At 43.4% G+C, this 23829-nt stretch overlaps 1 long non-coding RNA gene across 3 annotated transcripts in view; it reads right to left on the bottom strand.

The window, feature by feature from the left end:
- Window positions 1–5070: 5070 nt before the first annotated feature.
- LOC138288288 (uncharacterized) overlaps window positions 5071–23829 on the bottom strand; it is a 421935-nt gene continuing 403176 nt past the window's right edge. For all 3 annotated transcript variants that reach the window (XR_011202370.1, XR_011202367.1, XR_011202371.1), the window contains one exon: window positions 5071–5518. This is a non-coding gene — a long non-coding RNA (uncharacterized lncRNA). The remainder of the gene's footprint in view (window positions 5519–23829) is intronic.

Below are 23829 nucleotides of genomic sequence, written 5' to 3'. Positions count from 1 at the left end.
GTCAGCCTGGGGTACAATCTGACACTCTGGTACTCTTTCACAATTTTACAAGGTACATCTTCATTTGTTTGAATTGCTATTCCATGGGGTGTGCAGCTAATGGAATAATTTAATTTACAGAGCAAATCACGTCCAAGTAAGGTTATAGGACTTGAATCGCAAACCACAAATTGGTGCTCACCTTCAAAATAACTTATTTTTACACTGACATTTTCTGTTACTGTATTGGTTAACTGCTTATTTGCAACTCCTACAACCTTAATTCATATTCCTGAAAGGGGAAATTTGGCACTTCTGCTGTTCTGACAGTGGAACACGTAGCTCCAGTGTCAACCAAGAATGACAATTCATGTCCCAGAGCGTTGGCATTTAAATAGGGCCCACGTTGATTTTCTTCTAAGGAAGAGGCTAGCTTGCAATCCTCATCATTTGAGCTAGCAGCTTTAAGGAATTCTAAAGGTTCCTCTTCACTCACGCCTGTCAGGGGAAATGTTGGTGTTATCTGATTCACATTTGCATTAGTGATCTGGTTCATGTTCTGTTGGGGCACCACCGTTTGCTGTTGAGCCATTGGGGCATGTGATACTTATAGCTGCTTTCCTGAGGACACATTTACATTTTGTACTTGGGGCTTTTGAACTTTCTGAACTTGAACCTGATTACCGCCTTGTGTCTGAGCAACTCCAACACTCTGCACTTGATTATGCACATTATTACAGGCATATTCCCTCCACCAGTGTCCTCAATTTCCACAAGCATGACAAGGATTAGTTCTCTTCAATGTATGAACATCAACAATATTTACACTACATGAACATCACATCCTCTACCTCTGGGCTGAACAACATTTATCACTTGCTGTGGCACACCTTTCATTCCACTAGTATTCACCATCATCTGCAGGCTTTGATGAGCTTTCTGCCCAGCCTTCAATGTCATCACCATGACGTTTTTCTTAAGCTTCTTCTGCTTCAATTCCAATTCATCACTGCAGTATTTTGCATTCCACAGGATCTCATCAATCAGCTTGCTCTGCAATCAAATCAGGTGCTGCTGAATCATCTCACTAATGCCTGACTTAAATTCTTGCACAAAATCACATACAAAATCACCAGTTTATTTTGTCTCAATTGTCTCTGTACCACTAAGCTGTTTGAAAGCCTGTAACAACCTTTCATGGTGCTCACGAATCAACACTTTCAACTCCTGGCCGTTCTGTCAATATTCTGACAATCAGTATCTTTCAGGGACACTTTAACCTGGAGCAGCTCAATTACATTACAATATAAATTATTTTTCATCACCTCTTCAGACAGTGCACCTGTACCTGGATCTATCGGAGGTTCACAATCAGGCAAATCAACATGCACATTTCATGAATTCCACAAATCAGCTGGAATGTCGATTTCAAGCATCATATTAAAATACTCCCACAGGCCTTTTGAAAGTTTCAGAAATTACTCTGTCATCTTATACCACTCCACAGGGTTTCTCTCAATCTCATATAATGATTTGTGATTGACAAAATATCACTCATACTCCAGGGTACATGAACATAATCTCTACCTAGTATTTCTTTAATGGGCTTCATTTTTACAATGTCTTTGGCTTGACTTGCTCCTGCTGAAGGCACGTTTGCCTTTGCTTTCTTCTGATTGTATCTGATTTGCCCATCTACCTTCCCACTTATCTAAGGCCCCCCCATGTTTAAATGTACATAATTCATTCTTTAATGTGCAATTTCATTCCAGGAAATCTCATGTTAACTATGTCTTTAATGCTAAACTCCAATCTATAACTTCTTTTCAGAGGTTTTGATTTCTCTAAATCCACATCATATTTCTCTGCTACTTCTGCTATCTTCTCATATGGCTGTCCTGCACATTCTGAAATGTCTTTGCACGTGAACTGCAGTTTGTCTTCTGTGTACATTTCCAATTGGACAATGTCTAATGTGCCTAAAATCATTTAATTCAATTCTGTTATTGGTCACTGGTCTATCGCTCTCTGGGGTCTCTTCTGGTCTTGTATTGCTATTTGTTGCACCTGTTGCACCTTGTGGACTAAGATTATTTAACCAAACTGTTTACTGCTGTGCTGTGAAACCTTGTAAATTAATATTAATTCTCTGTGGTATTTCTGCTCATGCCTGTCCCATATCCTGCTGAATCATGGCAGAATCTGCTGAATCTGTTCAGATCTTACCATGAATAAAAGTGGATTTCCCTGAGGAAACATTGCATCAGGAGTACAACCTGTCTGGTTTGTTGTTAAGTTTGGGTCTTCAACTCATGTTGGGGTTAACTATATGATAAGAGATGCAGACCTTTCTATTTCTTAAGTATTGATATAGTAATCTCTGCATATCAATTGGTGAAATCCCTGTCAAATTTTCTGGTGTTGGTGATACTCATTGAATAGACATTGCTTCCAGACCTACCTGAAGCATTTAAAGAGACAACAGTACCTAAATTCACAGTAACTCTTAACACATCTGCACTCATATGACTTGTCTGATTCTGTGGAATTGTCATTCATACACTCTGTCCTGTAAGACTGTGTGGTAACTTTGTCCAGTTTGACTCAGGATAATGTTTGACATTAACTGAGCTGGACTAAACATTAGCATAGGTTGATTTGGGATACAATTTTGCACAGGATGATTCACACAAGGTGAATGCACTGTTTAACTCACATTAGAATTTGGCACGCCTTGATTTACAACTGGACTCAAATAGGCTGAACTGAATTTACAGTCAAAACTGCTGGATACACTACAGAAACTTGGGTCACCGAAATTTACAGGTGTACCTACAACTATCTGATTCAGAGTCTGTGCAACTGGAACAGTTGGCACACTTGGGGTTAGATTTTGTTATACACCACCTGTGTTTCCTTTCTCAACTGAATGACAAGGAGATGAACAATTCATCAAGAGCTGACATATGAACTCATCTTCTGAATCACTGTCAACCGTTACTGTCTTTTTATCCACAGGATCTGTTGTCTGTTTTAACTTCCCTTTCTTTCTCCTAGACTTAGTGTTTTTGCTTTCACCTTCTTCATTTGAAATACCTGGAAACATTCTAACTCCATCAAGTAGTTCTGATCTCCACATTTTCTGCTCTGCATCTAGCTTCTTCAAGTGTCTTCATTGCTTTCTGCATTCTGTTTGCATATTTAGTTGCCACTTTCTCTTTTGCTATGAGTTCCCAAATGCTAAGAGTTTCAAACTGTGCGGGTCTTGGAGACAGTTTCATTTCATGCATTATTCGCCTCACGTTGTCTAAAATTCTCAAATTAAAAGTTTCATAACTGAGAAATGCTAAAGCATCTTCTTTCAAAGTGATTTTGCTCCACTGTTCAAGCTATACAGGTGATAAAAATCCTTTTACAGATGGCAGATAACAGCCTTGTGTTCCTTCGGGGGGCTTCTATACACTGTCTAAGTGGAATGAATACATCTCGTAACACACTGTTCAATGCCTCAAAAACTTATTTTTTTTAGCCAAATTCAATTGATCACAATAACGTTTAATAAAATCAGGAAATAATTTCAATCCTCCGACCCGTTTCTCTCAATGTTTTTAAGCAATAGCAATGCAATACTGTCCACCACTACCTGTGTAACATCACACCAATCAACCTATACCAGCAGAGCACAAAATTGTCACTCTCACCTATTTAACTCATAAGAACAAATTGACTCTTAAGGGATCAATTATCTTACATTTTGTGGATCAATAAAACATAAATTATTATTGTCCTACTTTGTTATCTTATTTATTTTGAATTATTCTTAAATTTCCATATCAAGCTCTGTGGAATATTCACCAATCATCACTATAAATTCATCTTTTTTGACATTTAACTTTACATCGCCTATACACACTGTAAAACAATCATGATATAATCTATACATAATCCTTATGTCTCAATTTCTTGACAGCCGTTATCCATGAATGTCTCACATAATCCAGGTCTGTCTATGAAGGTAGTCAATTATGTAAGCATCAATCAACACAGTCCACTATACTTATTTTTGCTGTTGGAAAACTGATGGTCTTTGCCACCATATATCAACGTAATATATTCTATAAGGACTCCTGGTACAAGGTTGTTGATGTGTTTTGCCCTCCTCACTTCTGGTCTCTTCAGGACAAATAAGGAGCAGGTATCTATTCACTTGAAATTAAGACTCTCATCTCTTTCAGCACCTGCAATCACTTCACAATTGTCTCTCACAAAATCACTCACACACACCTCTAATGCAAAATATTGTGAGCAAAAACCAACAACAAACACTTCAAAGCTGTAGGGAGATTCACTTTCTGGCTATAGCTTTCACAAGAAAAAACCAAGTGAAATATGACCAGCAATTCTCCCTCTGGTTAATACAGATCCTCCATGTACACTCAGGATTGACTTAATACCAACCACAACTCACACTTACACAAGGAAAAAAACATTGGCACTGTCAATGACGTCTCATGACAAGTATCTCACTGCATGCAATAAATTAATTAAGTGTCTTCTACACTTGTGCGTTATCCTGGGATCTAAGGCCACAATGGACCCATTAACAACAATAACAACAATCGCGGACAATTTTGAGCAAAAAGTACCACAGTCACTTTGAGTATGATGACTCGGCAAAACACTTTACAACATCACACTTCTCTGCAATCTTCAAGGAAAAAGCAATGCAATGACAAGTGCCTCACACACTGTCACTTGTACACCTGGCGCTGGAACTTCATGAGTCTTCGGAATGGATCATGGGACAAAATTCAGGGTGGGCAATATTTTGGACAAGGCATTCACATGAGTCAATCCTATCTCCCTAACACTACACAAAAATGGTTCTCCCCCTTGTGGGGCAAACCATACTCTGCTACCAGAACTGCTGTAGCATTTTTATCCTTTGCAGGAACCAATGATCATAGAGGCGGATGGATCTTTGGACTCTGCAACAGGGTGTGATAGAACCATTAGCACAATTTCATTACAACCCAAATAAGTTACACACCATGACCAATGTGACCACAGAAGGAAAACTCCAGTCAGAAATAAAGTTTAGCGGTTTATTACAAACTCAAGCTCAAAGTCCTGTAAACAGTTCATGAGACCAAATTATAAAGATAAATATCACCGAGGGTTGCCCAAGTGTTTCGGGCCTGCAAACCTGCATATGCCCTAGTAAAAAACTTCTGAGTTGATCATTTGCCTTTGCAGGGACCAGTGCTTGTTTACAGAAACCAATGTTTGTTTGCAGAGACCAATGCTTGTTGGGATTAATGCTCATTATAGACCAATGATTGTTTGGGAACATGTGTTGCACAAGCCTACACCATCCCTATGACTCATACTGAGTGTGGCTGGATACAGCAGGTATTTAAATCACACCCGGCCTGAGTGAATTGCTTGCTGTAAAGGTCACCGGCTGCAGAGAAGGAATCTCTGCTCTTCTGCTTTTGTTCTTCATGCTCAGTTCTGTCCAGCATCTTGGAGACCACTCCTGGAAAAAGAATAGACCGAGGGAATTAACCCTTAAAAAGGCGATAACGCGCTGCACACTATTTAAGAACATTTATTGCTAAAACTTGATATCTGCTGACTTGAAACTTGATAAGCGAATGTTACAGGATGTGATGCACCTAAAAGGGTACATCTTTAGGTTTTAAGGTCATTGGGCTGTTCACCATTAGTCCTGCTATAACCCTTATTGTAGTTGCCTACTTTATACCACAGAAAGGAGTTTCTATTGAACAATTATTATGAAAACGATAACCTGTGAATACCTTTATTATCGTTGAGTTTAATGTGGCATTACTATTGTTGTTAGAGATACGATGTTATCTGAATATAGTTAGTATTGCTGAGTTCAAGGTGGAATTTGCATTATTTTAAATTGTTGCTGGTGATGCAGAACATTCTATGTTTGGTGCTTAAACAAAGTTGAAGCTTATCTTTACCAACCTCAAAATTACGTAACCATAATAAGCCAGTTTATTCATGAAGTTGAACGCTATTGATTAACCCTACGTCTTCATAGCAATATAACGTGAACCATAATCCTTGATATTAACCCTATGTTTTCAGTGTGATGTAAATTCTGAGTTGCATTTCTCGCAATACTAGCATAGTACAATGATTAACCCATGAATATCTGGAGAATCTATTTCCCTGAGAGTTTGTTCGTATTATTGTTGCCTATGTAAATGTCTATGAGTCGAGTGAGTCAGCATCTTGGGAAATCTCCTCAAGGTAAAACATGCAAGATATTCAATGAATGTCAAGGAACATCTAGGTAGGTTCAATTGAAGTGACGAGGGACTAATCTGGGATCACAGAGGGAGTAGTTATAGACAGTATAAGGAGTTCAAGGCTCATATTTAATTACAGGTAATCCACATAATTTCTGAAAATTCCTAGAGAGAGGGAGAGCCATCAAAAGCGGGAAATGGGACCCCAACAGGTACACATAGCTTGCACATTATAGTTTAACAGCAGAGTATACATGGGTTATGAGATATTAGTTATTTAACTGATGTGTAATTTATTATAGGAAAGACCGGCTCTTCAAGAACCATCACCAGGCATCCGGATCCAGCCCTGCGACTCCAGTGTCTCTCTCTTTCACTCATCCCTCCCCTTCCCCCAGGACATTGCGGTGCCAATAATGTGTATTTAAGTGGGAGGCATGCAACATTTAGGTGCAATCGGGAACAAGCAGCTTGGTCAAAATTGTGTCTCTGTGGGACAAACAGGTTAGTGCTTGACAAAGGGTTGCCCAAGAGGATGAATTGAATTCAAAGGAATTAGCATCAATAAAACTAAGCTTTGAAAATATATATATATATTTTTAACATCTTTTTATTATCCTTTTTAAGAGTTTTCACAGATTACATTATACATCATTTCAGGAAAGTAGTCAGGAATACAGTATTTACAGCTGCAAAACTGGCAGTGATAAATGACATTGTTCATCATGCATATAGGATATTGTAGACCACGTAATACAATTTTTTCAAATCTGTGACTCTATGCGTATTAATCTTGCATGGTATAAAACGTTTAACCATCTTGTTCTTTCGTTTGTTTGTTTTTAATTTTAACTTTAACTGTTATCTTAACTTGACATCACTAATCGGTATGGGGGCTTTGACAGCTACACATTAATTGATGATTTTATCTAGTTGTACGTGTTGTGACTATATAGCATATGTTTATTTTGGGGTTCTTATAATATCGCTCCGATCGGCTATTCATGCTTCAGTAATATTATAGTGCCTGAGGGGATATCTCGATATCAGGTTTACAATATACCTTATCCTTGCCTCAAAGTATAGACATTTCTATATATTGACCTGGATCCCTTCCGTTCTACATATTGTTACAAAGTTATCTAATAATTCATTCCATTCCTCAGCTAAGGGGTAACTTCTCAATCCCTTACTCTCTTCTCTTTTATGTGCTATATTTTCTGCCTTTTCCCAGTCTATCACCTCTGCACACCATTGCGACACTTGGGGGGCCACTGTTGCTTTCCAGTGCTTAGTTAGTAACCATTTCTCCAGGATGAGTGCTACGTTTGTTAGACGTGAGAGTGCTTTTCTTTTCCTCGAGCGTGGGAGTAATACCAGGACACAAGCGTCCATTATCTGGCATACAGTGTTCCCTGCTATTTTCTCTAGCATCGTTTTCACTCCATTCCATTGTTGCGCAATGGTAGGGCAGTTCCAGAGCATGTGTATTAGCTCTGCCTCCTCAGTGCCACATCTAGGACATCTTGATGGTGCTTCGGGGTACAGAAAGTGTACCTTGAGTGGTGTAAGAAATGCCCTATGCAATATGGCATACTGTATAAATTTAAATCTAGTGTTGCGTGGTATTTGACTAGGATACTTAATTATTGCCTCCCAATCATCCTCAGTTAGCTCTTTGCCAATGTCCGCCTCCCATTTAGTTTTTAGTTTTGTCAGGGGCAGTTATAAATGAGTCCTTAGCCCGCGATAGAGCCATTTAATTAGGTGTTTTCCATGCCCTATTGTGTATATAATACTTACAAGCTCATGTGTTAGGGGTTCTATACCGTCTTGGGTCCAGTATTTTTTAATATAGTGTAGTATGGTGGCATGCAGAAGGAACAGCGATGAAGTCAGGTTGTGTTCGTGTGTGAAGTCCGTGTGTGCTAATAGGTGTTGATCTTTAAACAGTGACCCAACCGTATCTATGCCATCTTGTGTCCATTTTTGTATTTGACATTGAGTCAGCGCGCCTGTATTTACTGGTAATCTCAATAGTGGAATATTGGGGCAGTACGGAGTTATTTTAGCTGTGTATTTGAGTGATAGTTTCCAGTATTGCAAGGCCAAACGTAGTAAAAGTGGTATTTTCTCCAGAGTTTGAGAGCCGGGACAAAACAAGGAGTGTATGCTACCTTTATCCAACATTATTTGGGTGTACTCTATTTCTTGCATGTTTCGTCCGGCCAACCAATATGCCAGCCACTGTAGTTGGCTTGCTACACAGTAGGTATTAAAGTCTGGTGCACCCATGCCTCCCTGACCCACCGGCATCTGCAATTTAGGTAGGCCAATACGCCGTCATCCCCTTCCCCAAATTAGTTCAAGCAACCTCGAATGGAGTGTCTTGAAGTATATCTCTGGAATTCTCACCGGTAAATTCATAAAGTAATATAGCAAGCGGGGCAACATCACCATCTTGGCCAGAGCTAGTCTACTTGCAATTGATATTGGTCCAAAACTGGATCTGTGACCTAAGTGAAGCCATCGCTCTTTGTAGGTTGCCTTCTAATAGATCTATTGGGGTACGATAAATTTGTATACCGAGGTACCGAAATGTGTTCAGAGCCATTCGTAATTGTTTATCACCGAATGGTACTGTGTTTCTCGGATCTGGACCAGAAAGGGAAAACGCTATTGATTTTTCAAAGTTTATGGCAAGTCCTGATAGTGGTGTAAATTCTTGAAATATTCGTGCCATGGAGTCCAGGTTTTGCACCATATCTTTTACGTATAAAATAATGTTGTCAGCATATAGTGATACTGTGTGTTTTGTTCTAGGCGTATCTATTCCCTAGTCTACGCTACCTTGCCGTAATGGGTGGGCTATTGGCTCTATCGCCAGGACAAACAGTAGGTGGGATAATGGGCATCCTTGCCTGGTGCCTGGGTGTACCTGGTAGGCATCAGAGATATTTTGTCCTGTGTTTGCCCTTGCCGTCGGCAAAGTATATAACAACCGGACCCAGTGTCTGTAGTCATGAGGGACTCCAAACTTCTCCAATACTTTGAACATATATTCCCAACTCAGGGAGTCAAACGCCTGCCGAAGGTCTAGTGAGAGGCATCCCGCGTGTGGGTATCGTCCCCTGGCAGCGTCCATCACATGGTACAGTCGGTGGATGTTTTGGGAAGTGTTTCGGGACGGAACGAATCCGCACTGATCTGTGTGTATTAGGCTATCTATAAAATTGAATAATCTTTGCGCTAATATTTTTGCTAGTATTCTATATTCCGTATTTAGTAAAGACAGGGGTCTATAGGATGAGATGTCTGTTGTGGCTTTTCCCGGTTTTAATAGTGAGGTAACTATTGCTTGTTTGGTCGTACCTGGGAGAGTTCCATGTTGTAATGAGGCATAGTATAATTTTTCTAACTGTGAAGCAAGCTGTGAGCAGTAGAGGGAGTAAAATTTGGATGGTAGTTTGTCCGAACCCGGTGTTTTGTTCCACGCCATGTTTTTAATAGTCTCCCGTATCTCGTCTTGTGTTAACTGCACGCTCAATTGCAGTTTGGCCTCTTCAGTAAGTATTGGTAGTGTAATGTCAGCCAGAAAGGCATCGATCTTAGTTTGATTTATTACTGGGGGGGGCTGAGTATAATGTTGTGTAATAGTCACGGAATGCTGCATTTATCCCCAGTTGCGTAGTTATTTCATCTAGTTGTGGTGTGATAATTTGGAGAATGAGGGTGGGGGAGGGCTCTGCTTTTAATAGGTGTGCCAGCAGTGTTCCTGCTTTGTCCTCTTCACTATGAGTGCGTTCTCCATATTAAGCATAGTCTATTTTCCGTAGCCTTTCAATGAGCTCTGTATGTTCTGCCCTCGTTTCGTGTAGTTGTTGAGCCTTGGAGGGTGTAGTATCATTTCTTTTTCTAGAGAGTGCAGTCTGTTCTCTACTTGAATTAGCTCCCTAGTTAATTCTTTACGCACTACTGATGCTGCTCCCATTACTGCTCCTCTTATTACCACCTTGAATGCTTCCCATTCTAGCAATGGGGAGGATGCTGAGACAGTGTTATCAGCGAAGAAATTTGTGATTGTTTGGGATATTTTGTCTTTTAAAATGACATTGTCTAATATTGATGGTTGTAGACGCCATGTGGGGATCGGTGTAGACTGTCGGCCCCATAATAGTGTCATCTCTAAAGGATTATGGTCTGATAACGTTTTCCCCAGATATGTGACCTGAGATATCTGAGTTTGCAGTGATGCAGTACATACAACGTGGTCAAGTCTCATGTGTTCTTTGTGTGGGTGTGAGTAAAAGGAGTACTCTCTCATACCCACGTTTCTAGCTCACCAAATATCTGTTAGTGACCAACCTTGTAGCCAATTGCGCAATGCGTCTGCCTGTCGCTGTGCGCTAGTACCTGACAATGGGGGGGGGGTGCGGTCCATTGTAGTATCTAGTACCACGTTAAAGTCTCCGCCTATTATCCATGGGATGTGTGCCCACTGTAGTAGCACCCTCGGCAAGCGTTCCAAGAAAATGTCTTGGGCAGTATTCGGGGCGTATATACTCCCCAGTATTATGGGTTTTCCATCTAGATTGCCTCTGATCAGTGTATAGCGGCCCTCATCATCTATTTTAGTCTCCAATACTTCAAAGGGTACCCCAGCCCGCATCCATACCGCCGCTCCCCTTGCGAACGCAGAGTATGATGTATGTAAGAGTTGTCCCCGCTTTTTTTTGCGGACTTTTGCCGCCTCATGGGTAGTGAGGTGGGTTTCTTGTAAGTAGGCTATGTGTATTTTCTGGCGATTCAATTGAGCCAGTGTTCTATGTTGTTTTTGGATAGACCCCATTCCCCGCACATTCCAGGTGACAATATTATATTCACGTAACAAAGTCATACTGAGGTATTAATATGATCAACACTTTTGCAGCCAATGTTAGCCTTTGCCCCTCTTGATGTAGTATGCATTGTTATATGTGGTGATGTCGACCCTATAAACCCGCTAATAATACTTCTTATTGAACTGAATGCTAGGCGAAGCCCGAACTGGCTTTGCCAAACTGTTGTGCAATACAAAACCATTATAATTGCCACCAACGGAGAACCATATAAAGAGCCCTCGCACTGGGGTTATATCAGATGTACAGTCAGTAGTTCACGCCTGTGGCCAACAGGTTACTTTATATATATAGAAGATCGCTGTACTCAACCGCCCGGGCCCGCCATATACGAGGGGAGAAAAGGTCTCCACAGAGGATGAGTGCATAGCGTATGCTGAGGTAGCAAGTTTTCCTTTTAAAGGTCTCGGGCTGACTGTGGGGTGACAGCGGGGAACAGCGCCAAGCTTCCCTCTGAATCAGATGCTGCTGTGCTGTCTATAGACGAGAGAGCTCTGTGTGGGGAGGAGTCTGTTCCCTGTAATGAATACGCCGATTGTAATGCATCAGTCCGGCCATCCAGAACCTGCAACAGCGTTGGGACAGTCTTTTTTCGAGCTGACTGCATCCTACCGCGCCTGTCTTTGCGTGACTGATGGGGCTGCCTCGGGGGAAGGGCGTCACTATGTTCTTCAGACCCCGAGTGGGGAAAGGTCGCATCCAGCCAGTCACATGCTGAGTCTGGTGTCTCAAAAAAATGTGTTTTCTGATTAAATGTAACTCGCAGCAGGGCTGGGAATAATAGTGCATATGTGATCCCTTCAGCTCGTAATCTCATTTTCACTGCTTGGAAAGAGGCTCTGCGCCTCTGGACCATTAATGTGTAGTCAGGATACAGGGAGATTCGGGCATTGTCTACTGTAATGGGGTCTAGATCTCTTGCTGCTGGTAGTATTGTGTTGCGGTCTCTGTAGTTTAGTATCCGGGCTATCAATGGGCGTGCTGGTGCTCCCGGTGGGGGTCTCCTCCCTGGTATGCGGTGCACTGTTTCCACTGCAAAGTGCGCTGACAGTCTGTCCGCCGTTATTTTCTTTAGCCAGTCTTCTACATATTGCGTGGGATTTCTACCCTCCTTTCCCTCTGGGAGACCAATTATGCGAACATTATTGCGCCGGGACCATCCCTCCGCTTCTTCAACTCATTCCTGCAGGGCCTTTACTTGTTGCTGGAGGTGTTCAATGGCGTTTTTGTTTTCTTTATGGGTCGGGAGGATCTCGGCGACATTGGATTCAGTTTGTTTCATTCTGTCCGATACTTTTTTCTGGTCATCTTTCTGGATACTTAACTCAATTGTAATGGAACCCAATTTTTTCTCTATCGCTTGCCGTGAATCTTTAATTTCTTGAAGAATAATGTCTAGCTTGTCCGTTTGACCTCTGGGTGGCGTTGTCTGCACTGGATCTTCGGGGGTTGGCATATCCATGCCTTCAGAGTGTTTGCCTTTTGTGCGGCCCATTATTGCGTATCTCTGTGATGCTTGTTGCGCAGAGGGACGCTCGGGACACAAGGTAGGCACCAGTCAATATCCCTGTTCTGCCCAAGTCAGGGTCTGGGGCCCTCCTATCTCCTAGTGCGTGCCGTCAACTTTCAAGTTCTGCAGTTGTAGCCATGTGTTCGACGCAGTCTCCCCTCTTGGGTCCAAACGGTACTCGAGCGTTCCAAGGGAATCTCAGCTTTGACGCCACGACACTCAGCAAATGCCAGTTCCCCCTCCTCGTAAGTTCTCTCCAACAGGGGGTCTGGTGTGGTCCACAAGCGCAGCTCCAATACTCCCCCGTGAGACAGTCGCTGGTAGCCACTCGGTATTTTCTCTGCCACTCGGGGGACGCCGCTGTGTCTTCGCAGCGTCTCCCCGTCTCGGGATCGTCTCTCCTCCTACCGCCCCTTCGCTCGCGCTCTCCGTGGTCTTTCCACGGAGGATACCGGGGGGGATGGGGGTTTGGGAGGAACCGGGGCCCATGACCTAGTCAAGGCGCACCGCGCCAGCCCCAGCTCTCACTTTTGGCTCCAGCTCTGACCGTCCCCCCACTCACCGCAGCGCGACTCGGTCCAGCCGCCGTCTCAGTTTTATGGCTGCTGCGTGGCAGGCCTCGGTTTTTCGGCGAGTTCCAGTGGCACGTCCCCGCACTCAACGGAGCGCACAGACAGCTTTCCGGAGATGCTCCGTCATCTCCCTCATACAGCGGGTGTCCGTTGTTATTCTGCAGCCTAGTATTGGTACTGTTTTAATTGATTTGGCGGGCCCGAGACGGGAGCTCCGCGATTAGATGACCGCCATCTTAGGCGGTTAGCCACGCCCCAAGCTTTGAAAAAATACATTACACATCATCAGCAAGAATATCTGTGATACAGAAAGTAAGAGTTGCCCAGGATTAGCAATCATCAATCAATTAATTTTAACTGAATTATAATTTAGCTGGGTATAGGGAAAACCCTACCATGGCTGTATTAAGAATTAGCATTTGTGGGATAAACACATACAGACCAAAGACAAAAAGCACAAAAAGGGCAAATATAATTTGAAAAAAAAGGAAATCTTGAACAAAAGGGTACTAACTAAAGTGGAGAAAAGAGAGGTAAATGGGAAAGCATCAGCATATCAGAGTCTGGATCAAGAGTCTTCTGAAAATGGTTAGGATAAAATCTCTAAGTCTCAAAGTGGTATCTAAAAGGGGCCTGCACAGAGAGGAAGTTACCTCTCCAAGGGGCTCAGCATGCAGGATTCTTCATCAGCAAAGTTTCAGGAACGCAAGGAATATGACATCTGACCAAAATCCAACTAATGAACAATACAGTCATATATTACAAATCTAATAGGCCTTATTTAAGCTAATGTAAATTAATTATAACAATACATTTAATGATTACATTTTAATAATATGCAAACTTATACATTTAGGGCCTCATTCTGACCCTGGCGGTCTATGACCGCCAGGGTGGAGGCCGGCTGAAGCACCACCAACAGGCTGGCGGTGCTTCATTTTGTCGCCCAGCCGGGTCCGGCAGTTTTCCGCCGGATTTCCCCCGGCTGGGGAAATCCTCCATGGCGGCGCTGCTTGCAGCGCCACCATGGGGATTCCGACCCCCTTCCCGCCAGCCTGTTCTGGCAGTTTTCACCGCCAGAAACAGGATGGCGGGAACGGGTGTCGTGGGGCCCCTGGGGGCCCCTGCACTGCCCATGCCACTGGCATGGGCAGTGCAGGGGCCCCCTAATAGGGCCCCAGCAGGATTTTCACTGTCTGCTTTGCATGTTAATTTCATTTTAAATGAAAACTTACTTTGTAAATGCATGTCATTAGATACAATATTGAAGTACATTTCTTTCATTTTTCTGTGCATCTTTATTTCATTAATCATTAGAGATCGAATATCATTTCAATTTATTTTGTTAGCCTAAGGCCTAATTACATCATTTAAATCTTATAAATACTTGATTTAACTCAAATACCCCTATGCAAAATTGTACAATATAAATTACACATCTGTGGGGCTGTACAACATTCCTACCACCCATTCTTCACACACCTCTTCCGATAAAAAATGGTATCCTACTTGTATAACTATTTGTTCTTCAGTTCAGTTTCCAGGATTTTCCTTCAGAGGAAAAAGCATGATTTTATCAAATATTTGAGGTTTGCAGGGCATTATGGATAAAAATAAACAGTAGGGTCCACGTCACACCATCCTGTGTTCCACTGGTTGTCTAGCTTTAAGAATTTTATCGGTTGAATTCAATACGTAACAGCTGAGGCATGACCCAAAATGCACTTCTTTCCACATCTCCAATAAAGGACATTTTTCATGCCAAAAATGCGATGGCTCCATGTTGTGTTTTGGGGCCTTTATTTTGCTAGGTAATAGGTTCAGCCAAACAAGCAAGGGATTGCTTTTTATAAGGAGGAGGGTGTGAAGTTCGAGTTGTAGGAATTTCGTGGACCCCTACAGATTCTAGAGCTTGACCTCATTGTACTGTTATAGGTACTCTGCCACTCTCTTCGATTCTGTGGCTGTATTCTTCCCAGTCCAGAAACTCCAAACATCATTACTCTGAAATTCCTTTTTATGTTTCTGTGAATTTTACCAACCTGTAAAGTGGTAGGACATCTACTTAGGTTTAGGTTGTGCGCTCTCTCTCTCTCTCTCTATATATATATATATATATATATATATATATATATATATATATATATATATTCAACTCCACCAGGTCCACAAGAAAGACGCGCTCAGTCACAAGTCGGTGCCAGCATCAGGGAACGACCTATTCCCATAAATCTTTCTGCCAATTTAACATTCAAGTTAAAGATGCCGCACTCACAGTCAAGACCGGGAAGGTCGAAATGCGTTGGTGTTAGTTGGTGGGGTTTTTCTTATTGAATAAAAGAGGACTGACGGAATCCTGTGAGTGCGGCATCTTTAACTTGAATGTTAAATTGGCAGAAAAATATATATATATATATATATATATATATATATAGAATAACCTAGATCTAAATAGATGTCATACCACTTTATTACAGGTGGCAGTCGCCACTAGGAAGTTATTATTTATAGTTAGGACCAGGTTTCCATAGAAAAAGCGTGTTTTGACTTGCTTATATGTTAGGCACAGTTTGACGAATCGTCACAAATTTATTTTTCTTAAAAGTGTTGCTGTGATTCTTGTTGCACATGGGTTGCCCCGTCAAGTGGGGGCCGAGAAAAGGGAGGGGTCACAAAAGTTGCTTTTCTCATGCTAATCCCCATAGGACCTTTAGACACGTCTACAGCCCGAACCAGTGGACGGACTTACACCAAATTTATCAGAAGGCGAGCATTCAGTGCGCAGATTGATCTTTTGCTAATTTGGTGTAAATCCTTTCAGTAGTTTTTGAGAAATTTAGGGAAATCCAAATGTATATTTCTCTGGTGGAAAAAAATACAAGCTCATGCAGGGAAATGCACAGCTCTGATTGGCTGCCAACACTTCAACCAGGAAGTGTTGGCAGCCATCTTGGGACTCTGTTTCAGCCGAGACCCAGAAAAAAAATTTGAAAAAAAGAAAAGGAGCCAGGGTAGAGATACCCTGACCCCTAAGCTCTGGTGGGGAGAGAGGGTCCCAGAAGGACACCCCAGAGCATAAAAACATTTATTTTGTTTGTTGCCATGAAATTGCAATATTTGTGAACTCACGGAAATTGAAAAAAAAAAGTCTTGGCTTGTTTTCTTGATAGGCCCCCTAAGTGGGCCACGTCTCAGGGGTATTAATAATTTGGCATGTGGAGGTGAGTTTTACCCTCTGGACCACCACCCCATTGGGGCAAAGTACAAATATGTGGGGATGCTGCACAGCCCCCCATGCCTCGCGACCACCATCTCCCTGGGGCTAAAATAGATATTGGCATGGGGGCCTCCATGCACAGCCCCGGACATTGACACCTCCCTCAGGCTTTATAAATACACAAGCGGGGGAGCATCAAGTTCTCCCACTGCCCTGGGAACCACCACCTCCCCAGGGCTTAATTATGATTGTGTGCGAGGGCTGTGTGCCCCCCCACAAAGAGCTAACAAAAAGGAGGAAAAACATAAAATGCATAGCTCATTGTGAAGTTCACAGACCTTCACGTGGAACTCTGAGGGTTCGAGTACCGGCAGACTTATTACCCTCTTTTTTTTTAAATTTAAAAATGTTTAAGGGTCACGTTAAAGGTAATTTTCCCTTTTTTTAAATGGCACATGCATTTTTATTTTTACATTGCATAGAAATATCTCATTCTAACTATATATACATCAAAGCCATCTCTCTACTGGTCACTCTCTTTCTCTCTGTCTCTCTCTGTCTCTCTCTCTCAACTGACACCCTCTTACACCCACTCATAGACCCACACACACACCGACTCATACACTGAACACTGATGTCTGCACTGTCACACCCAGACAGACACACTCACAGCCACCCTCAACCCTGGATACACCTTCTCACACCTATTCTGACTCCCAGAGAGATCATGGCCAACTTCCACCAGGCACGGCTAAAGGGCCGTACACAGCATGGGGTTGAGTAGTTAGAGGGGTTGGCCACAGGTACTGTCTGCAGGCCAGCTTATAGGGGGTTGGTCTCAGGCCCTGTTGCCAACCACTGTCATGAACAGCCTTCGGACGCGCGTGGCAATATTTGGATTAACAAATAGTAACAAAAATTATTATACATTAAAAAAAACATAGAAATTCACTGAAAAAAACAAAAGTTACAGGGATGTTATAGTTAGGCTCACATTTTAAACATACAAAACTTAAATTCACAAGTCATAGTTAGTGATCTCAACTAACTATAACTCGTGGCCCAAGGTAATTTTAACTCACGCCCTCACCATGCATTGCTAATTATCCCACAAATTATGGGACTCATGACTTCTTTGATAAAATCATTGATAATATCAATTGAATATTTGCAGTGAAATTTTTGACAAAAAACTGCATGGCAGGGGCACAAGTTATAGTAACTTAGGGCACTAGAAGGTGGAGCTAAGAACAAGAGGGCACTTACCACTTCTTAAGAAGATTGCTCATTGAAATAAAGGTAGCCTTTCAAATAAGAAACACTGGCAACACCAATAGGGCTCATCAATTAAACCAGAGGTATTCGTAAGACCAGTGCTTTTTAATTGTTCTTTCATTCAAATGTACACCTCATGATCTAACTTAATCAGAATACTTAATAACCATGGACAGCAAAACAAAAAGTCAATACAATTCACAGTTCCACGACTTACAACAACTCTATTTTATGCATCCACTGACTGTGTTTTTTCATGCACCAACAACACTAAGTTGGCCAAGGAGCACTTGAGTCCTGATGGAGTCCCACTTGCGGCATGGCCTCTAAACACTGACCCAGCTCTCCTCCTCGGAACATATTAAGTTGGGCCTTTTCCACATTTATGCAAGGTTTTGAAAGCTCATGCACTATGGTACCAACACTGGCTGGCCCTCCACATGCTTGCCAAATTTCAATTGGGAGAAGAGGAGGAGAGTAGAAAGAGAACTTGGGGGTAAAAGCACAGTGGAACAAGGGGGAGGGAACAAGGTAACACATTGTAAGAAAATATGTTATCATTTGGGGTGGGTGATGGTCCACCTCAAAAACTAATAACAATAACTTTTCAAAATGAGCCTCAAAGTCACTTTATTAACCTGAACTCAGACCACTGGTAGCTATGGTAGAGAGAAGAAAGGCTTAACTAAGGAGAATGTGTAAAGTATTCATGCAGTACCAACACAGTTATATAGTCAAAGCATCAAACAATATAAATCCCAAACTGAATTAGAAAGATAGAGTAAACATAATGACACCAAAATGATGAAAATCCTTATAAGGGGAGCCAGATAAATGATTTATTTTACATTTTAAGTAAAAGTAGAGCTAAAATGCACTAGGAGCCAGTAATAGTTTATAGAAGCGCTAGACCATGACTTAAGAATGATTTTAGACTGACGGTGATAGACCATAGTTCTGATACACCAAGCAGTTTCATCCATGACAAAGATTTTATATTCAGACTAGGGGTGTGTGAAATACCTGTAATTTGTTTTCCGCTAATTATGTGAACGTACGGCAAAATTGCACTAAAAAATGATGAATAAGTAAGTGAAATCCATCAATTGATGCTAAATTTGAGCATGAAATACTTTCTTGTCGCAAGGACACATTTAACCCAGACCTCTGCGGACAAGAGCCACTCATGTTTTACTGTTCCTGTGTGTTTGTGCAAATGTGTGTTTGTGGTAAATTCTCCCACCAATGTCATATATTTATGTGAATTATGCAATTGTAATTTAAAATTCACCCAGAGCTTATTCTGAACTAGGGCCAGATGTAGCAAAAATAAAAATTGCGACTCGCATTTTGCGAGTTGATGCGACTCGCAAAATGCGACTCGCAAAATGGAATGTCAGAAAAAAAAGTGATCCGATTTTGCGACTCGCAGCCGGACTCGCAACGCTGTGTGCAAGTCCGCAGTTTGCGAGGTCGCTGTTTGCGAGTGTGCAAAAAACGAACTCGCAATTAGCGAGTGGGTGTCGCAAATTGCGATTACCTTCAAAATTGCTTGCAGGTGCAGCAGAACACTCCAGAAAGCATACCAGAACACTCTGGAAACACTTCCTGGCACATGATGATGACATCACAGCCAGGAAGTTAACAAATACACCTGGGAGGAGGCAGGACCACACCCTTTTATAACTGCCAGTCTTCACACTGAACAAGCATCAGCAGCCATGGAGGGAACCCCACGAAAAAGAAAAATCTAATTTTCTGAGAGGGAGCTGGAGGTGCTGACTGAGGAATGCTGTCAGCACCATGATGAGCTCTTTGGGAGAGCAGCCCTCACTGTTCCTGAGGCAACCAAAAAGAAACTCTGGCAGGACATGCAAGAAAAAATTAATTCCCTGGGTGTGAGCCACAGGACAATTGAGGACATAAAGAAGAGGTGGTATGACCTCCGCTCCCGGACCAAGGAGAGGGTGGCAGAAAGGCTCCGGGAGATGAGAGGCACTGGCGGGGGACCATCATCTGTGCCACCACCCACACCCCTGGAAGAAAGGGTTGAGGAAACATTTGAGCAGGAGGCAGTGTGTGGATTTGGGGACCTGGACACCTCAGAGCCCAGCACATCAACCGGTGAGTACCATGTGATAAGCCTGTACCCCTATCAATGTCATACCCCACCCACCATGTACACAGGTGCATGCACAACCAAATTAGCTCCATTTCAGGGTAGAAAAAGCCAGAATGATGCATTATGGGAAATGTAGTCAAAGAGGCAGTTCAAAGGCAAATGTTTATTAGGAATTGTGCAATAGATACTAGACACTGACAGTGTGTTCCCCATGTCCCACAGGTCTCCAGCAAGACACCCCCAACACCCCAACCACCCAGGCCCAGGAGGACACCCCAGGACCCGCCAGCACCCCCACCTGCACAGTCAGCAGCATTCCTGCAGTGGTAACGCCTGCTGCAACAATCACGCCAGGAGCTGCCCCAGCAACAGGCAGGGAGGATACAGGTGTGAGCACAGGGCAGCCACCGCTGCGCAGGCGGCGCAGGGCAAGACCATCTGGATCCGGGATACTTCCTCCAACCAGCAGTGAGGCACATCTGCTGCGGGGTCAGCGCCTGCAGAACAGGACATTGGGCAGGATTAGTGGTGTGCTGCACCGCTTTGTTAGACACAACCATGCAAGCATGCAGCACCTCAACAGACGCATGGACCAGATGTGCCAGAACACTGGGGACATTGCCCTTGCCATCAGAGAACTGGCGGCCGGACTGCTGGGCCAGGCAGAGGCTGGGCGGCGCAGAGATCGCCAGATAATGCTAAGACTGGACAGGATGGCCACATCGATCGGCAGGCTAGCCATCAATACAACAGGCCTGTCGAGGAGGACAGTTGGCCTGCAAATAGAGATGGGCCATTTTGCTGGGGATGTTGCCAGGGGCCTGGGACGTCTCACCCACATAGTTGAACTTATGGAGACACGGGAGATGTCGAGGGCCACCGGGGAAACACCCCAAAACAGTGAGGAGGGCTCAACAGTGAGCAGTGTCTCTGCCACTGACAGTAGGGTGCTGAGGAGTGGTAGGCACAGCACCATGGACGCAGCAGGGACCAGCCAGGCTGGCAGGAGGGGCAGGAGATCATAGATAACAGTCAGGACAGATTAATGTGGCACATGGCGTTAATGTGCCACATGACTGGTTAGCATTTTCCTGCCCATGGACAATTTCAACTTGTATATAGTTTCTTCATGACATTAATAAAACAGTTATTTTTGTTCCACTTAACAAATGGAGTTTTTGGTTAATAGGTGAGTATGGTGGGAGTTGACACGTACCGTCCAAAATATTGCGTTGCAATGTGGTCCCGTCTCAGTCTGCCTTGATTAGCTAGACTCCTATCCCCATGATGGCGATGTGGTTGTTCTTGCTCTTCATCATCAGGATCTGGGTCTGCAGGGGTGAGAGGTAGCCCACGTCGGGTGGCTATGTTGTAGAGGATGGCGCATGCGACCACAATTTTGAAAGCGGTAATGGGGGTGTATTGGAGGGCGCCTCCACTGCGGTGGAGGCATCTGAATCTTGCCTTCAGCAGTCCGAAGGTGCGCTCGATCAGGTTCCTGGTCCTCTTATGCGCACTGTTGTATTGCCTCTCTGATGCAGTTCTGGGTGTTAAAAACGGAGTCATGATCCAAGGCCTGAGAGAATCTGCACTGTCACCTGTTGGGCACAAAAGTACACTGTTAGGAAGTCAAGATAGTCGTGCACAGTGACCTGTGTGTATGTCTGCAAGTGTCTGTGGCTCTACCTAGGAGGTAACCGTCTCCAAATTCCCCACGTTCCAGGCGTTGATGTATCCCACTATGCCTAAAAATGTATGAGTCATGGGTACTGCCAGGAAACTTAGCTACGATGTCCGTGATGACATAATGGGCATCACAAACAACCTGTATGTTGAGTGAGTGGGTACACTTCCTGTTGCGGAAAATGTGTTCCAGATTAGCAGGGGGGCATATTTGAATGTGTGTCCCATCTACACACCCTATGACATGAGGAAAGTGGGCAATGCGGTAAAAGTCCAGCTTGGTGCTGTTAATTTCTGCCTCATTCCTTGGTAAGTATATGAAGTGAGACATGTGCGTGACTAAGGCATCTAGGAAGGCCCTGAGGAACCTTGACACTGAACTTTGGGATACCCCACCTGCCACGGCAATGACCCCCTGGTAGCTCCCTGAGGCCAAGAGGTGCAGTGCGCATAGTACTTGCACATGCGTAGGGATGGCGCAGCCACGCAGAGTCTTGTGTTCTAGCTGTGGTTTCAGTAAATCTATTAATTCTAGAATGGCTGCGCTGCTAAGGCGGTATTTGTCATAGATCTCCTCTTCAGTTTGCTGAAAAAGAGTCTGCCTGGTTCTATATATCTTCTCCTGTCTGTGGCCCCCCTCCTCCTCTGCTGGGCTGCGTAGACTCTCCTCCTCACTGCTATCAGGTATATCTCCGCCATCTTGAGTAACCCAGATGCCTTCTGGGTCCCCTTTTATACTTTGGTAATGGTTACCACCTGCTCTGAGTTAGTGGTAAATGGGACATGCAAACTGGGCTTTTTGCGACTAGTCGCAATTTGCGAGTTGCAATTGCATATGGGTTGCGACTCGCAAGTTGCGACTTGCAATTTGCGGGTCGCAAAATGGGGTCGCACCGGATGCGACTCGCAAACGTGTCCCATCGCTTTTTGCGAGTCGGAAATGGGCTTTTTGCATCCCATTTCCGATTTTGCACTGTCGCAAATTGCGATTCGGCCCGTTTGCGAGTCGCAATCGTTTGCTACATCTGGCCCTAAGTCTCTTTTATGGAGCTCAAAATCCTCCAGCAAGGGAGACCTGAAGCTATATTCAAGAAAGGTACACCAAAATCAGACACCTTTGCCGCAAAGTCACCATGACAGCTCCAAACATCTTAGAAATTCACACAGTTTCTGAAGGGCAATTTGAAGGTTCACTGGACCTTGTGAGCAGCACAGAGAGTCCAATAATCACTTCAACAGAAAGCACCAGCCAGGTCAATTCCAGGTTTCACTTTCTTCACCCTCTTCTTTGTGCGTGTGTAATCAATGAAGCATGGACCAAGTATTGATTGATTGCATGAATAGTGTCCGTCCGTTACTTCTCCTTGGAATCGGGTCCCTTATTGCTCATTTCACAACAAAAAGCTTTTTTCCTGGGTTTGAGTTGAACGTTGACAAGGAAGTCAGGTGCTTACTTGTAAATACGTCTGTAAAGATGTACAGTGTTTTGAAATATCCATGCCTTTAGGGGATGTGCTGGTTTGAATTTGGAGCAGTAAATGATTCACATTTTAGCCTGATATTGCCATGTCAACCTCCACGGTGCCTACTGATACCAGTTGTATTTTATTTTCTATTCAATGTGCCTTTAGCTTTCCCCGACTCAATCATATTGTGCTGTTAGCCCTCTGTCCATGTTGCCTTTTTCCCTCCTTTCCCTCCCATTCTCCATCTGTGTTGCCCTTACCAGCCCTCCCTCCAATCCTCCATCGGTGTTGCCTTTTGTTAGCCTGCCTTCCATCCATGATTCCTTTTGTGGGCCCTACCTTTCATCCTCTATCTGTTACCTTTAGACATCCTTCCCTCTCACCCTCTCACCCTCTGTTTGTGCTGCCTCCCTGTCTGTGATTCCATTAGCTATCCCTCCCTCCCATCCCCCATCTCCTTTCCATTTAGTCAGCCTTCCCACTCACCCTCTGTTCATGTTGCCTTAGGCTAGCCCTCCCTTCCTCCTACTCCCTATCCATGTTGTCTTTAATCCTCTGTCCCTCTCACCCTCTGTCCTTGGTGTGGCTCTTGCCTAGGAACATGTTCCTGTTATGCTTGCATACAGCAAGGGCAGGTAATATTAGGTCTTCTGCCAGGGTCTGACTTTGCTACCCTATTTATTCAGTCACACACTGTAAAATCATCACTGCAAATCATCTGGGCACTGGCAACATATTTTTAACACTGACTTTCACAAATTATGCTGTACTTATTTGTACAATATTCCCATTGAAAGGCAGAGACCACCCCAGAAAAATG

Source organism: Pleurodeles waltl, chromosome 4_1 (genome assembly GCF_031143425.1).
Source record: "Pleurodeles waltl isolate 20211129_DDA chromosome 4_1, aPleWal1.hap1.20221129, whole genome shotgun sequence".
Classification (NCBI taxonomy): Eukaryota; Metazoa; Chordata; class Amphibia; order Caudata; family Salamandridae; genus Pleurodeles; species Pleurodeles waltl.
This window is presented reverse-complemented; position numbering and strand designations above follow the sequence as displayed.